At 41.5% G+C, this 12,609-nt stretch overlaps 1 protein-coding gene across 1 annotated transcript in view; it reads left to right on the top strand.

The window, feature by feature from the left end:
* The first annotated feature begins 1,020 nt into the window (after nucleotides 1-1,020).
* ARHGAP24 (Rho GTPase activating protein 24) overlaps nucleotides 1,021-12,609 on the top strand; it is a 184,033-nt gene continuing 172,444 nt past the window's right edge. The window contains exon 1 of the mRNA XM_085546765.1: nucleotides 1,021-1,142. The gene's annotated coding sequence lies outside the window, so the exon portion shown is untranslated. The remainder of the gene's footprint in view (nucleotides 1,143-12,609) is intronic.

The raw sequence follows: 12,609 nt of genomic DNA, 5'->3' as shown, positions 1-12,609 counted from the left end.
GGAAGCTGTGATGAGGGGATAGATGAAGCCCTTGCATGTCCAGGCAAGTAGGTCTCATCACAATTCTCAGAAGGAAAAGATAGCTTTGTCCAAAGCCCCTTAAGTGCACCGGACTTGCTCAAGAAAGGACATAGGTACAGGTCCTGCTGTTTTATGTGATGAATTTGGGGAGCTGATGCTGATTCACTTGAGTTAGGGTGGAATTTTTTGTTTAGCAGAGAGGCCAACAGAATTGTGTTGCTGCAGACCATCTTAATGCATCCTTCGCAGTCGCTAGGGAACAAGGTACAGTGTTAACGATTGCACTGCAGGGAGAGCTAGCCGTCCCGTCTCTTGCAGCTAGAGGCACCAGAGGATTGTTTTCTTTCTAGGATGTGCGAGATGTTTTATACCCATACAAGCACTGCTATTCTTACTCCTCTCTGGACAGAGAGACAACATGGAATCATAGAACATTGTGGGTTTTATGTGCTTGAGCCATTAGAGACCGGTGGACAGGGTAGATGGTGTTCATAACACTACCCCCATTGTCACAGCAGATTCAGTTGTGTGCTCCCAAGGGTTTAACAGTTCCTCTGAGAATTTAGTCATGCTCCAGATTTAGAGATGAGATTCAGATCACCCACAACTGGTTACGATTCTCTTTGGATTTTCCAAATGAGCTGTGGATGTGATCACATGAATGGAAGATATGCCTTGTGTTGGTGGTAACAGAATTACTGTAATGTGTTGTTTCATTCATGTTGGCACTTCAGAATACAAGAAAAAGACTAGCTTATGCGTGTCAAAATAGAGTTAAGGGGACAGTTATATTTCTTTTGTCTCAGAGTATGTTTCTGCATAAGAATCATTTTTTGGGTCTGTTCTAGTCATTCCTTTTAACTTGTGAGTAATAAAAATGTTCTTAAGAACGCTTCCCTTGTTATCAGCACTTGCACTCTGATGGCTTGAAAATTGCCTTTTCATCTTTTACAGCCAGCTGACCTACCAGAATAAATGCACTTCAGCCAATTAGTCATTGTGGTTTTCCTCCCCTTACTTGAGACGGCCAGTGATTCTTTTTTTCCCTTTCTACACAGCAACTAAATTAGTAAAAAAGCAGTTCTGTGTCATGGAGCCTTGGTAGGGGAAAGAGCAGCAAGGTATGTGATCTTGTGTGCCTGTGGGAATGTGTACCTTTCCTGGCTGTGCAGCTGTGGAAGCAGCTATGTTGCAAGATGCTGATTCTCGGGCTTTGCTTCAGCTTCTGCTCCTATTTTTCAGTCTTCTGTTGCTATGTAAACATCAGGTAGATTCCTAATGCTGTGGGAATGGTAAGAGAAATGCCTTTTTTTCAGGACATACTGTTTTATAAATCGTGTGCAATAACTTCATAGTCAGCAAGAGAGTAGTTCTTATGGCTCCTGTGTGCAATAAACATTATATTGAGAAAGCAGAGTCACTGGTGCTCAGTAATTCTCAGGGCTGTGTTTTAGCACAAGTAATTTTTTCTAAGGACTTGTTGTGGCGTGAATGGCATGAATATCTTCCCTTGCCTCCCGCATCAGGTGTGAGAACTTGATAAGAGCAGTGTCAGACCTGAGAAGTCCTGCCTTTCAAGGAGATATTTGAGGTAGCAATACATAAAACCAGCCAAATCAAGACTGAAACAGGAGCTCATTTTCAGCAAAATCTTCCCAGCTGTTCCTTGTTAAAGAGAAGATGGGAGATGCATAGCATGCTCTGATTCCTGGCTGTGACCTGAGCAGCCTTTGGTTTAGGGGGCAGTGTTAATCCCAGGTAATTGTACAATGACAGAGAGAAAATGTCTTCTCTGTTTGCTGGAGTATAAACATCCCTTGGGTCATGGTGTAACATGTAGAGTTGGTGGTAGCTGTAATGAAAGTAAGGATTGTTTACTTGGGTTTCACGCTTTGTTTTGTTAGCAAACAGTATCTCAATGGCTATAGCTGGAAGAACTGTTATTTCTTCAATGTTTCCTGCGGTTAGTATCCAGCTGAGGAAAGCAGAATGGAGTTGTGTTTCTGTCATGGAATAGAAGCCCCCAAAAGTGAGCTATGTACAGACACTGTTCCCTCTCATGTCCCTTCCATGATGCATACTACTGGCTTAATAATCAGGTAGTCCTATGTCTAGGCCTGCAGTAGGCTGTGCTGGAGCTGTGGCTGTACAGAATGATTCAGTGTACATTCAACACTTGTACTGCCTGTAGTGGATGGAGGACCTAAAGGCAAACTGATTCTGAGCATTTGAGTTCTGCAGCTGCAGGTTAGAGTGAATAAATTCAGAGAAGTGATAATATTTACTGGATTGGAAATAATGAATTGGTAGTTAGAAATTGTTTCATTCACCTGTACTACTCTTCTTACCCAAATGGCATTTACTATGATGTTTTCTCAACTTGCCTGCATGTGGTTGAATAGCAACTGTCTCTGTTCCTTAAAATGGCTACAAATCTGATAGACTGCACACATGATGGGTCTAAATATACATTTAGGTAAAATATATAACACAGCTGCTAGGCAATTCATTTTCACTAGTAGAAAGATGATATTTCAAGGCAGTGGTGAAATGTCAAATGAATTATGGAGTTCATCCTCTTACTTGTGAAAATAAATAGTATATTCCATAATCTGAACTGGACTGATTCTCAATTATGTGCTGTTTGTCTCTGATTTACTGGTCAGGTTATCTATAGGCCAAAAGACAAGCAGATTTAGCCTAGTTGTTATGGAATGGGATGACTTAAGAGGCAAACATTAGACAGAGTATTTCATTTTTAACAAGCTATCATGATTCCTTGCTAGGTTTTAATCTTCTGCCCACAAGATTAACTCTTTTGTGATTTAGTATCAGCTTCTCCTTTCTGTTTTGTTTTCACCATTGATTATCAGCCCTATAGAATCTGTATCTAGCTTACTCTCATAGGCTTGTGGAGAAATAGATGTGCCTTGAACTTATCTGTGCAGGGATTTCAGCTAATTGACTGCTCTATGGAGATGTGAGACTTATGTTGTAGACCAGAGGCATGTACTGCTTGGCCCTTTAAAATGTGTGCACCTCCATGCACGGGCAGCAGTTCTCTATCTGTAGCTGGTGGCCATGTGCTTGTGAAATCCTTATTAAGTCCTGTGCCCACTATGAATTAAAACTGAAACTGGAAGAGCATAGTATGATGATGATGGTAGCCTGAAGTTCTTGTGGTTGCTGCTTGGACACAGGCCAAGTTTGGGAGCCAAAGGCTTAGGCAGTCCCCCTGTTGGATGCTGTTTGTCTCGAGTCTAATTCTGTGCTGATGGTTTTTATGAGCAGGATAAGGCTGACCAGCCTTGTGAAGTTCTGAGGTGCATCCTAGCTCTGTATCAGTGCACCTCATCCTCTGAGGCTGTGTAATATGGTGAGGACCTGGGATTTTGGATAAAGACACCTGGAATGGAGAAGCAACCAGGAACCAAATAACAGCTGCTTACTTAGAGCCTTACATCCCCTGGAACAGCTCTGGTAAGTAGCACATGGTGGGAGGTGTTGTCTGGGGAAGCTGAATCTAGCCTGTTGCCACTGGTAACAATGTTGGCATGTAGTCTTCCTAAGCACGTTGTGGACTATCCCAAACCATGCAAGGATTCACCCTTTTGCTCTGCTCTTGTGCTGGGATTCAGTGTTCAGATCGACTGTCTTCTTGACAGTACTGTAAAGCTGGCTTGTATTTCTCAGTAGACAAAGTAATTCAGCTGATTTGTTAGCTTAAGCAACCGGCATTGCAAGGTTAGAGTAAGTTTGCGATAGTCATAGGTCATTCTACTTATTTACAAAACCTAGATTAGTTGCCTTTTTATATCTGAAAAAAATATGTAAGTGGAAAGCCAGTAACAGTACAGTTTTGTCTGGGAGAGTCAAATCATAAGCATAGATTACTGTAATTTCTCAGTGCGTGAAATGAATGAACACTACTTGTTCTTTTCCCTTAGAGTGAGTAAGTCTATGGTCTGTCTCTGCTTCTGACTAAAGCGAAAGTTATATCTATCAAAGCTGTAACTTGTTTCTCATCTTCTCGTGATTTGCTTTTCAGCCTTCTTGTCCCTTTCTTAGTAATCAGGAGGGAAAGTTCAGGTGCAGTCAAGTAATGATTTGGAATGTAAGCTTGAAAGAAGCTGTCCAAATGTGTTAAGACCTTTGCTTTCACCCTATGCTTCTCAGTTACTGTGAGGAAGGCAGGGTGGGTGCAGCTGTTTCTGTGATCACAGCTGCAGAGCTGGGGTGCTTCCTCTTTTGAGTCAAGGTCAGTAGAGACCTGCATGTTTGCAGTTTCTTTTCCCTATCGATTTTAATAGCCTAGTAAAGCCATAAGCATATATTAGCAGCAATAGGAGGAGCCTGTCACTTCTTGGTGCTGGCTGTGTCATGCAAGAGATTAAAGCACTCAGCATCCCATGTAAAAGTGAGTAAAAAAATGTGTGGGGAAAAAATCTGCACTGTGCTTTGAGCAGGTGCTAGGAATACCTGGAGTACCATGGCCCTGAAACATGTTGGGGTATGCTGTTCAGGCAACCATAAAGATGCAATGTGGTTTTACATTTCAGCTAGTTTGCCAGGTTTTGTCTTCCTCATAGCTTAGCAGTCAGTCTCCTGCTAAAGCAGAAGTCCTTGTGTCCAACCTAACTACACTTGATGCTCCAGTTAAATCAGTCAAGAAGACTGCTTTGTAGTTATGCCTTCCTATGTAAGAGGCACCAGGAGATTTCCTCTGTTGTGAAATCTGCAGCTGATCCTGAAAGACACCTTAAAGGGTGTCCTGTGATGGCTGAAGGAAAGCGTTGGTGGGTTGTCACTGCTGGTGTGTAGAGTTTTACATGCACAGTATGCAGGTTTCTGCTCATCACTAGTGAAAATGCATAGCTAATGGTGGCGACTCTGAAAAATCATGTCTTTTAGCTGACAGGTTCTATCAAACAGTGTTATTGTGCTCTTTGTGTCGTAGTTTCCATGAAAACAAATAGGAAGCACTACTTTTGGAGCAACCGATGTAACATGGTGAATTCATTGATGTGGGAAGTGCTGATGGAGCATCTAGAGTAGGAGCTGAGCAGCTGAATCACTTGGGTTAGTTTCTGATTCACATGCCTGGGCTTGTGCCTGGCCCCAAACTGTACTTGCCAGTTGTTTGCAATAAAGGATAGAACAGCACCCACAATCAGATGCTGATAAATGTGTTTTTTGTGTTAAGTCAAGGGAAAAATCTGGCCCTATTCCACAAATGTTTTCCTTCTTATGGTCAAACGTCTCTGCTTTCAAGAAACTTCAGAATGAACAAAATGGAGTGTAACTCTTCCTTCTCCAGCATTGCATTGCCCAGTGGTAAGCACTGTGTGTATGAACTGACCCTACTAAAGAACTCAACAGAGTATCAGCCTGAAGGAAAGACCCTGCTTTTCTCCTTGGGCATGCAGTTAGCATGGAGGAGGGCCTGATGAACTGCTTTATGTATGTTGGAAGCCAAGTAGTGTCTCAAGCTGAATTTGTTCCCAGAGCTAGAGCTACACTGGATGCTTTTTTAAATGGCTGTATTCTGTGGTTGTGTATGCTTACACGAGCCAATCTAACTTGTGAATATCCTCCAGGGAGTTGGAATCTTGCAGTACAGCTACTGGATGCAGCACATTGTGGATGGTGTGCTTTGTCTGTTAGGTCTGTCAAGTTATACTTTTTTAGTGCCTACTGATAGCATCTAATAGAAATACAGAACTATAGAAGTGTCATCCTAAGAAAAAAAGAGTTCTGATGGGGGGTAAAAAACCACAAGTTGAGAAGCAGCAGCTTTCACCACCAAGAAACAATGCTGTGCTGAGTATCTCAGTGTCGAGGAACTGGAGTGAGAGAGTATTTCTGTGATTGTGGATGTTTGCTGGTAGAACTCTGTGGGTAACTGCTGTTCAGGCAAATTACAACCAGATATAGAAAGGATGGTTGCACTTCTCGAAAAAAGAGGAAATAGCAATAGGGCATCTAATTTAAGTGGTGATCTTGTCATGTGAAGGCAATGGCAAGGAAATGTACTGAAACCTGAAGTATAAAGAGATGGCTGTGGGTGACTGAAGTAGTGAAACAGAACTGTGTTTGCCTTCTAAAAATCAGCTGCAGTTGTCTGTAATACTACCCTGATTGTGGTCTGACAATCGCCATTTGTTCCAAGGCAATCTATTTCTCTCCCAGCATTTATCCTCCTTCAGTAATTCTGAGTGAGTATATAAGTGTCTGTTTACATCATGAACTTATTTTCTCACAGTGAACAAGTATCTAAGGCAAGCTTGTGAGTAGTGTCAAAGAAAAACAGTTGAACAGGAAGAAGTGACTTTCTACAGAGACTTTCTGACTTGTAAAGAAGCAATTAGTTTTCTAAGTCATGAATGCTTCAGTGGTGTAACTTGCATTTCCTTTTTTGTTTCGCGTGACTGTGCCCACTAGTTTTTTTCTGGGCTAATTGTATGAATTAGAAAGTAGCATGAAGTTTTTTACAGCAAATAGCATTATTTAACTGAGATTTTATGCTTGTTAAGCTTTGAAGTCAGAATTTTCTTTTGGTCCCAGCAGGATCAGATATTCCACAGTATGCAGTGTGGCTTTGTTCTTTGCTTGAGACTGGGTATCAGAGAATTAATCAGTCAGTCAGTGTGATCAGTAAGTTTCATCCTTGTACACAAAACACAAAAGCAGATGCTTTGCGCCTTCCTGATAGGTGTAACGTGGGAGTTTGGTTTCTTGAAATGAAATTGAGAAACCCATGAATTACAGGAGATATTTCATCTGCTCAGCAGGATGTGGATTGCAAATGGATATATACAAATGTAGCTGTCACAGTTTTCAGTTTGGTGGTCACTGTCTCAGAAACTTGAATATGAATGCCCATTAATCTGAATGCAACCTAAGTGGTTGCAGTGAACAGCTGAGGATCAAGCTGTGTCTGAAACTTGAGTGTAACCTTCAAGGGGGGTGGAGGGGAAAGGAATCTGGGCAATCTGTGTTTAGCTGCATGAAAAGAATAATTCTGTTTTTAATATCTATAGCGCATTATGTAGCATAGCTGTCTTGTGAAGCTGTTGCATGTGTGGCTGTTCCTTTTACCCCTTCATAGACAGGTGGGTTGCGTGCTACTGACAGTTCCATTAAACTTTGTTTGATAGTGTAACGACTTGGCAAAATACAGTATTGAAAAGCTGCATTACTTAGCAAACAGCCTATACAGATACCTTTGTTATCTGTTCCCTTTGTGTGTTGCTGGGTGACAGTGGTATAAAGTCGTTCTTGTGGCTTAATTGAAGAGAACTGGCATCGATTGCTTCTAGGTCTTTCAGAGGTGGGGATGGCAAATAGAGAACTTTATGAAGAAAGGATCCTTAACTTGGTTGTGCTCCTGGAAGGTGTTGCACAGTGGTAAGGGGTGTGCAGTAGAAGATGCGTCCAGTCATGGTGAGAAGGCAGACCTTGAAGAAAAAGGCAAGGCCAAGGTTGTTAAGTCCAGGATCAATAGGTGTTCCACAGACACAGACTACATCCCATGTGCCAAGTGCTGCATAGTACATATAGCTGCATCCAAGTGTCCCTATAAATGTTTTATGTGTGGGGATGTTGGCTTTTTAAACTCATATGCAGGGTGACCTTTATTGAAGAGCTTTTCATGAGGAAGGATTCCAGTGTAGTCTTCTTTCAAAGCTCTTCTCTGAAGATTTGAGTCATACTAAATACTTCGGTTTTCTGGAACAGGTTTTAGAGTTGTACCAAAGCACTTCTTATATCAGTAGCAAACGTACTTAGAAAGGAAGTAGATTTTTCACTTAAAAACAAGACTTTCACAAAATTTCAAGAAATCAAAATTGAGAATAAATAAATAAAACTGATGCACAAGGAGCTAAACTTGAGCCTTTGTTATGTTTGCGTACTGAATTAAAAATGCTTACTAAAATAGATCTGCAGTGGAGACCTAACAAAACACATCTTCTGTGGTCAGTTCATAAAATGTGGTAGAAAGAAGCTCTTAGCTAAAATAGATGTAAAATGTTTGATGTTATAGTGAGGCTGCAGCTAACAGTTTGGTCTTCTGTGGACTTTGACTGGTTTGTTCTTCTTGACTGAGACATCTGCAACACTATCATGATTTGAGCTTGTAGCTAAGAGCAACTTTTCTAGTAGTGATTCTCTGTGTGTTGATTTCAACTTGGTATTTTTTGTAGTGAAATGGAAAGATGCACCAGTTTGTAATATCCACAGTTTTAATGCAAATTTGACTACAAGCTATAGTTTTGCAACTATAGATGCGCTTTGCTTTTATGTACATATTTGCACTGAGTCCAGGAGATACTGATCACTATTTTTCTCTAGCAGTCAAGACACCCCAACAAATATTTGGGGCTTTTTTTCTCTCTCATACAGCACAAGGTTGTTTCTAGGAGCTTTAAATGTTTGAGTATGCAGGTGTGAATTCATGGATTTCCCATCAGAATGATACATCTGCTCCCACCAGAGCAGTCAGGTGATGCAATCAATTTCCATTTCTGTAAAGAGCTGGAAGGTTGCTGTATCATTGCTGCTTTTTTTTTTTTTTTTTACTTTAAGGAAATGAGAAGCAGCAAATAGTGCCATGGAGTTCTCATACTGTCTTCAGATGTGGAGTCCAGAGGCTTGAGATAAAATTTGGGAAGACAGGTCACAGTCCCTGTGGCTACACTAGAGGTGCTTTTCTTCTCAACTTCTGTCCTTTCCACAGTGATATCTTCTCTTAGTAATTCCAATCGTGTCAAAATGGAAAGTTCTGTATTCCAGATACAATTTAGATTGCTCTGTTTTCATTTACAGAATCACAACATGGTGCAAGTCAAAAGGGATGTTAAAGATCTCATTCCAGCTCCCTGACACAGGCAAGAACTAATCCCACTAGATCAGTCTGCCCATCGTCCCTCATTATGTTAATTAACTCATGTCAAAAATGTATTCATCTATGTTATTTGTATACTGTTACTTAAGCTTGCCTACTTGTGTTTTCATTTGTAAAGTTATTTCTGAGTAAAAGAGCTTACTCTTATTTATGGCTGCATCAAGCAATGAGAACTTACTTGGGTTATAATTGCACAGGCATGAATTCTATCCCAACCCATCTCTTAGAACTGCATGACCTGCTGGATGTATTGTGAAGTTAAAAACACTCAGAGAAGGAACGTCAAGTCTTTATCTGCCAGAAATGACCAAAGTGCAAACTTGATGCTTAGTAGGAGAAACTACAGGCTACAACAGGTTAAACTTCTTCTGTGATCAAGGAGCAAGCTAGAATTCTTGGTGAATTTCAGTCCCGTTGCTTTTCAGTAGTGGCCAAATAGTTAGAAGTAATGTTTAAACAAATGTAATTTGTACCAAAAATTTGCTCTCTGGGAAAAACTGTTCAAGAGCAGCAAAATGGTTAAATTTGTCAGATTTCATCTTTGTTGGTAAGATTTCATCCTTGCACACCTTTGAACTTCATTCAAGCAGGCTTAAGTGCAGAAGATGTCAGTTAACAAAGGATTAGCAGTTTGATCTGTCACTGGCATATGACAGCAATTGCCCAGTGCTGACAACTGTGCAATAACTGATAGTCATCTAGGGCGTCAATAATATTGCAAAGCTGGAGAAGCTTGAATGGTGGCACTTGCTGGCACTCAGGCTGTAGATTTCTGAATGGCTGCCTTGCACTCATAAAATATATTGATTTCTCATGTTTCCACACAGGATAGGGTAACGGTCTGTCAAGATTTTTGCATTCTACTAATTGCACTGCAGGATGGACTCATTGCCTGCCTTCCTTTTCTTGCTATTGGAATTGTTGCTTCAGCCTCTGGACTTGGCGGTAGAGGTCAATGGCTGTTGGCAGTCAGTGTCGTTCCCTGTTTCATCTGTCTGCTCCCATCTCAGGAGGCACTCAGCTGCCAGCCAGTTACCACTGGTGTACAGTTATAGTGAGGGACTTCACTGATTTCAGCTGGCCAGGATGCAGACAGTTGCAGACAGCTGTGACTGAAAATGCATTTACTGGCCTTAGCTGTTTAAGTCCTGTACCATGAAAATTACTCAGTAATTTAGGAAAAGCTTGTCTAACCATGGGCCAGTGGTTGTGATAGGACAAAAACAAGCTGATGAATGTGGAGAACAAATGTTAACCCTCCTGCTGATAGTCGACAGTTAAGTACTTTCCTTTTGAACCCCCTGCCCCTTACTGTGCATTGGATGCTTCACGTGACTTTGTAGCGGAGCTCTTCAGTGAGGTGACCATAGGCAAAGAGAGTGAACTTCAACTGTTCCCTGCTAGAGCTAGAAGGGAGCCTATAGATACTGAGAGCTAGGAAGAATGTTTGGTAGCACTGACAGAAAAATGTATCTTAGGCTGAGCTATCTCAGGCATTTATTTGTTCAGACTGAGCTAGGATTTGGTTTCCTGCTGTTTTATCTATTTGGTGTCACACAGTACTCTCACCTTTAAATGCCCTGCACTTTCCTTTTGCTCTTCAGATGTCTCAGGCAGTCACTGAGACTAGTACTTGACCTGAATCATAGGCCTGGAGAAAGCTGTCTGCTTTCAGGTCTTTTAAGGCATTTTTTTCCTGTTTTTAAAAAAGAAAAAATCTCCTAAGGTTTTGAGGAATGCAGCAGTTGTTCGGCAGGGCTACCAAATGTATTTCTGTATGCCTTGAATTTGTTGGTGTCATAATGTGTCTGACATACAGTTGGAGGATAAGACACAGTGAAAACTGCTTCTAAATCTACAGACCCTGAGTCTGAACTGCTACTTTGTGAAAGCTGTTGGTTTCTGGAGTGTGGGAGATGAAAATGTAGTAGCTCCACAGCTGAAGCTGTAATAGGCTTTCCCATAGAACCCCCCTTTTTCCACCTGATAGGAATCTTCCCAAGAAAGACTATGATTGCCTTCTGACCAGACAGATAAATGCTTGTATTTCCTTTTCCCACATCTGGCAGCAGTGTAGCTCCTTAGTCTAAAAGGATCTCTTGATCTGAGCATTTGTGCAGCGTGGCATTTGACTCAATAGGGAGGAACTGGTGGTGGCTAATGAAAAGTGGTAGTCGAAAGAGAGGTAAGTTCTAAGGTCAGATGTACCACTTTAGCAAATGCTTGCCTCTGCACAGAAGGTGTGGGGTGGGCAAGAGCTAGAAGTTAGAGGTGGGATTATTTCTTTGAACTTGTTGCCGAAAGCAATGAGCGCAGCTTGAGTACTGTGGATGATATGCAGGGGTGGATGCAGTAAGTGCTAGAGGTGCTCAGGTGCTGAGGGGTCCCCAAGGACTTGTGTGGATTCTTCCTTAAATACAACTGATTCCATGCTGAAATCGCAGCTGAACCAAGGTCAGTGGAGAATGAAAAAGGGTCATCTTAGGGAAGGGTTCATACCTTGCTCACTGCGAGGGCAAGGTGGGTCAAATGACTTTGGCAATTCCAGGTATTTGTAAAGGGAACAGATGACAAAAGGAATGTATTCAGGAAGGTAACAGTCACACAGTTCACGTTCCTGCTACAACAAGTTTCTGTTTTGTTGATTTAAGTCATTTCTTAGCTGGGTTGGGAAGGCAAAAATGTTGATACCTAAGGGTGTTTGCCCAGTGATCTTATTTTTTTCCCCTCAGGGGTTGTATTTTGTTCTAATGAAGATTAATCTTTGTGAATTGTTCAGTATAGGACATAACTGAAGTGACTCAGTAAAAGTTGGTTTAACTGCTGTTGTTACTTTCTCAGGTGTCCGTTGTTAGGTAAGGCTTACAATGGACACAGTTTGTGAACTTTGAAGCTGGCATGCTTATCCAGCAGGAGGAGTGTCACAGTTAGGGTATATCACACATACGTTCTTGGTTATGTCTTATATAAGTCAGTTCTGCTCTTGGCGTAATTGTGCATGGGATGGGGCTCAGGAGATGTAACTGTCCACCTTCTTCCTAATGCTCTCAAACAGCAGGGGTGAGCATGGCAATACTAGTACAAATAGGCAGGGGAAATATGAAGTCTCTTAGCACTCTGACAACTACTGTTGTCACATTCCTTAAAACACAAATCCTTGGGAGTTTGCTGTCTGGAATTAAGAAGGTCTACACTCAGGTTAGTGTTAAGATTTCTGTTAGCTTTTGCTTTGCACAAGCCAGTAATCCTGTTTTCTGCTGTTAAGAATCTATCTTGAGGATGGTATACCCTTTCCTTTGAAGGAGGTAAGGTTCACTTGCAGTGAGGATTGCAGTGAGGAGCAAAAACTATTTTGCTATGCTGCCAAAGTGAATTCTATGTTTGACATTGTTTCCTTTCGGAATTGATGTTTATTACCCAACCGAGTGGAGCAGTTATGAAATTGGAGATCTGTTCAGTGGGCACCTGTCCTCAGCTGAGAAATAAGAACGCAGGGGGAAAGAAAAGCTAGCTTGCACACTATAAGGAGCAGCGGCACTTTAAGATGCTTTCAGTGGACTTGTATCTTGAGTGCAGCCTTTCATGTGTTACCTCTGACTGCACTCACTTAGCTGCAGCCTCTGCCTTTTTGTCTTGTTTGGCTATTCTTCTCTTTGAAGGGATTTATTTTTTTTCTCCCTGTA

This window comes from Coturnix japonica, chromosome 4, assembly GCF_054131305.1.
Source record: "Coturnix japonica strain WE chromosome 4, WE-NBRP24, whole genome shotgun sequence".
NCBI classification, from domain to species: Eukaryota; Metazoa; Chordata; class Aves; order Galliformes; family Phasianidae; genus Coturnix; species Coturnix japonica.
Note: the sequence above shows the minus strand (reverse complement) of the source record. Positions and strands in the feature narration are given on the sequence as shown.